Here is a 5,010-nt window from a genome sequence, read left to right as displayed (position 1 = left end):
GCAGCCTAAAAGAGCTTTGTAACATTGTTGGAGTAGGCCAGAATCCAGGTCAAGAGACCTGCCTGTGGGCACAGCAAAAGAGAAGCCATCTTGACTGGAAGATCAGTGCCCTAATACTGCATTGTAACCTGTGAACTTCTCTAATAAACTCCATAACTGTGAGTATGGGGTCTGAATTCTCTGTGGCCATTGCACTGAATTTCTGAACCCAGCTGAGAAGCAGAGGGGGCTGTGGGAGGAATTGTTGGTAACATTTTTGCACTTACCACCCACCCCCAACCTATCCATGTGGTTTTCACAATATGATCCCTCTCAAGTACTTGAGCTAAGTTAGACTAACCAGAATCCTTCCCCAAGTTTGCAACAGGAACAGGAAAGGGAATCAGTGTCTCTCCAGGGAGCTACAGGTGTATGTAACTACTAGTCACCATGTTTCCAGTCACATGAACTCAGCACCTGAAAAGGTCAGTCTGCTGTAAGAATAAAGAATGAATTGGATGTGCCAAGAGCAGCAGGGATGGGATATGGAGAATTATGCCAGAAGCTGAGGGACTGGTTCCATTACACTCCTCAGAGCCAACTGCAGTCTTGTCCTAAAATTCTAGGAGACATTTTTGTAAGTCAATTACTTCTGTTTTTGTTGTTTTGTTTAAATTGACCTTATTTAAGGTTCTATTCCTTTCCATTAAAAAGCTCTAAATAAATATGAGTCTAATCCAGTAGATTTACTCTTGATAAATGAGTCATACTGGACTACAGGGATCGCCTCTGAGACTTGGACTCTTGGGTCTGATTGAAGCAAAGCCTATCAGGACAGTTACTTTGCATCGCAGCCATTCAGGATGGATCTCCAGATGCTATTTAGAGACTATGGCCTTCTGAAACAACCAGAAGTAGGTAGGACCTTTGGGTTGGTAGTTAAACCTTAAATTAATCCCTTGGCCATCCAGTAACCACCTGACAAATACAATGAACACTTCCCAGTTCGATTGTTATGTTATCTCCCTACTCCTGCAGGATTTGTCATTGTCAACCATTTCCTTCTTTTTGTAACTCTCTTCTCCCTTAACCTACAAGACATGTCTTATGATTGACTGACTTATTTATTTTAAATTTCGTCGTCTTTTTCTACCAGCCACTTAAAAATGTATCCTCACTAAGATTTGACTCTCAGCATTTTATTTACCTTACTCTTCATACTTTCCCTTGGGTAATCTCACCCTCATACAAACTGAGACCTGCAGGTGAGGTGTCTGACCATTAAGATCATGTCTGTGACTGCACAGGCTGCAAGCAGATGACTTCAGACTTGTCACTAAAACAAACTTCATTATTTTCCTTATCTCCTTGTCCCAGAAAAATTCAGGAAAAAAAATAAATATTTTTATAAACCTAAATTAACCTGGTTTTCTTATTTCACTTCTCTCTACCCTCTCTTTGACTCTGGCAAAAATAACAGATTATTATTGTTGTTAAGTACTGTCGAGTTACCAACCCATAGCAACCCAGTATAGGGTTTCCGAGGAGCAGCTGGTGAGCTTGAACTACCGACATTGTGCTTCCAGCCAACTTTGCAGTCTGGCACCTTAACCCATAGTGCCACACAGTTCCAACTTGTAATGACCCTGTATAGGGTTTTTGAGGAGCGAATGTTGAGTTTGAACTGCCAACTTTGAGTTTAGCAGTTCAGTGCTTATCCTACAGCACCACACCAGGACTCTGAAATAATAAATAGATGTACCAATAGAATATAAGTCCATACACTTCAAAGAGAGACTAGAACCTCAGTTCTTAAAGTGAAGAAATGCCAGGTTCGTGTTTGTCTCTATCCTTGTGAAAACAGAGGATGCTTTAGATTAGGCATTGGGCTGCTAACAGCAAGTCTGGCAGTTCAAACCTGCCCGCTGCTCATGGAAAGACTAAAACTCTATATAGGTCAACGATAAAAGTCAAAATCAACTCTATGGCAGTGGGCTTGGTTTTCTTTTTTAAAAAAAAATTGCAACCTGTGATGATGGCAATAGTCATATGTCGTTGTGAATCCATAATTGTATCTTTTAAATAAACAAAAAATCATTCCCCATGGAGGAGACAATATTTGGGGATGGGCAGAACCAGTGGCTGGGGAAGTTCTAGTCTTTTCTACAGACGTACTGAGCCTGGCCTGGAATCAGGCTCCAGCCTCCTCAGCCGTACCCTCCGCCTCCTGCAGCCTGCGGACCATGGGTCCCCTCAAAGTGAGCGAGCTGCAGGCCTTCATGAAACTGTGTAAGCAGAACCCGAGTGTTCTGCACACCAAGGAAATGCACATCCTGAGGGAGTGGGTGGAGAGCACGGGTGGTAAAATACCACCTGCTACTCCGTGAAATCAGAAAAGAATACCAAGGAATTAAAACACAGAAAATAAGCCGTAAGAAAGCATAAAGACAGATGAACTATCAAGTGAAGAAAGTGATCTCGAAATAGACAATGAAAGTATGATTGAACTAGACACAGATGCCCCTCAAGAAATGGGAGATGGAGCTGTAGAGGTAACTGAAGAGATGATGGATGAGGCAAATAATAAAAAAGTGGTTGCCATTAATGCCCTCAATGATGGTAATCTATAGAAAACCATCAACTTGTTGGCCGATGCCATCAAACTGAATCTTTGCTTGGCCATTTGTTTGACAAGAGAGCCAGTGTCTTCATCAAGTTACAGAAGCCAAATGCTGCCATCTGAGACTGTGACCAAGTCATTGAAATTAATCCTGCTATGGCTCAGCCCTACTAGTGGTGAGGCAAAGCACACAGACTTCTGGACCATTGGGGAGAAACAGTGCATGATTTTGCTCTGTTTGTAAACTGGGCTATGATGAAGATGCTAGTGCAGTGCTGAAAGAAGTTCAACCAAGGGCCCAGAAAATTGCAGAACCTTGGAGAAAGTATGAGCCAAAACGTGAAGAACAAGAGATCAAAGAAAGAAAGAGTTAAGAAGTCTCAGGAAGAACATGTAAGAGTCCATAGGGAGGAAGAAGCCAGATGGTAACCAACAGTTCAGCATAATGGGTTTGAACTGCTGTAAAGTCTTTTCCAGGTGACGTTTTCAGAGGAATGCCTGGTAACTTTCCTAGGGACATGCCTGGAATGGCAGGTGGCATGCCAGGACTCAATGAGATTCTTAGTGATCCAGAGGTTTTGGCAGTCATGCAGGATCCAGAAGTTATGGTGGCCTTCCAGAATGTGGCTCAGAACCCGGCAAATATGTCCTAAGGTTATGAATCACATCAGTTAAATTGTCAACCAAATTTGGAAGTAAAGCCTAATGTGCTTCTGACAAAGCCCTTGCTGAAGGAAAAGCAACCTAGGGCACTCAGTAGATGTTTCAATACTACAAACAAGTGCACCTCGGACCTTCTCATCAAGGAAGCTGGGGTGCTCTGAGACCACCCTTCCCTGTGGCCCCTAATGCAGCTGAGACATTTTATATTCATTTGCATTATAGAATATTCATTCAGATAATGTTTTCCTATAAGCAAGTACAAATTTTAACACTTTTTAAGCCTTAAAATACCTAAAATAAATAAGGGTATGCTGATTCATATCTTTTTCTTTCCTAATCATTTTATTTTGTTCTTTTGAATTGGTCAGGTCAATTCGAGTGTGGAAGACTGATCCCTCTAAGTTGAGTGAAATAAAGAGGCGAAGTTGGAGTTGGGTTGTTGTTAGTCACATTTTGAGTAATCCTTTTAATGCTTTGTTTTCTTAAAGAAAATTTTTTTCCATTTATTTCTATTAAAAAACCTTGGGACCACCAGTATTGCAGTAGGACCACCAGAGGGATTGGATGTACTCAGCAGGGCAGCAACAATCCTACTCCACTGTATACAGGACGAACCCTTCTGCAGGTTGCATTTAAATCTAACAGTAGTGAAAGGAAGCTTTTTGTAATGCTGCAGTAGAGTTGCATTATTTAGCTAGGCTCTTGTCCAATGTGTAAAATGTTTCAAATTATTTCCACATAGGGGGAAAAACAATTGGAAATTTAGGTGTTCTATTGAGAAGGAAATTGTGTGAGCAAATCCTGAGTTCCGAAGCATACACCCCTCAACTCTCTAAATACCTTCCTTCTATCTTGACAGATTTGAAACAATAGAAGCTGCTATGTTTCAAGAAGAAAAAAATTAAGCTCTTATTGCTTTTTCTGTAAACACAGGTGAATTTGTAGTTTGAGGTGCTCTTCTTCCTTTCATGAGTAAGACTAAAATCTCCACAGATAAGGTCAGTATTTTCTCTTCTGTGAATCTCAGGTGCAGGCTGCCACTGCTAAAATGAAGTCATAAAAAGGAAATCCCAGATCAAACCTGCATAAGGCAAAGTACCGTGCACCCAGCAGATGTACAAAGTGCAAGCCTGTTATTTCACACCTGGTACTCCGCTGGTAGAGATTCTAGAAGCACAGAAATAAACAGTTATTTTGACAAAGAAGTGTTATTGGTTGGCATGCAGTAAATTTGCTTGAAATTCTAACGACTTCCCTTTATAGAACATCCACCCACCTAGCATTCTTTATATGAAATCTTATAATAGCAAATCTGTAATTACATTTCCTATTTTCCTTTTTTTGTTCCCCAAGAACACTGTTGGCCTCTACTGTGTAAAGAACTACAGTGCATTTATCTCCATTAGGATTGTCACACGGGTTTTATAAAATCATATTACAAAACGTGGGTCAGTGATCACTGAGTCATATAATTTATCAAGACAATACCCAGATGCACTGTTTGACATTCGTTTTGCCGGGATGCAATCCACTGGTATAAACAACTCTGCAATGCCTGCCATTCTTCAGAAGCAAAGGCCATTTAGGACTGGAGGGGGAAAAATCAATATCCGGAGTTCTACTACCAAATATTTAATGTCCCAGTGTTTTATATTAGTAAAAAGTAGCAGGACACCTTGATTCACTAATACATCATATCTTTAGCTTGACCCTCTAATTGGGTCTCTAAATTGAGGCTTCTAGAATCA

At 40.8% G+C, this 5,010-nt stretch overlaps 1 pseudogene; it reads left to right on the top strand.

Moving 5' to 3' along the window:
• Positions 1 to 2,222: 2,222 nt before the first annotated feature.
• LOC102819223 lies at positions 2,223 to 3,423 on the top strand (annotated as a pseudogene).
• The last annotated feature ends 1,587 nt before the right edge of the window (positions 3,424 to 5,010 follow it).

This window comes from Chrysochloris asiatica, unplaced genomic scaffold (assembly GCF_000296735.1).
Source record: "Chrysochloris asiatica unplaced genomic scaffold, ChrAsi1.0 scaffold00031, whole genome shotgun sequence".
In the NCBI taxonomy this organism is placed as follows: Eukaryota; Metazoa; Chordata; class Mammalia; order Afrosoricida; family Chrysochloridae; genus Chrysochloris; species Chrysochloris asiatica.
This window is presented reverse-complemented; position numbering and strand designations above follow the sequence as displayed.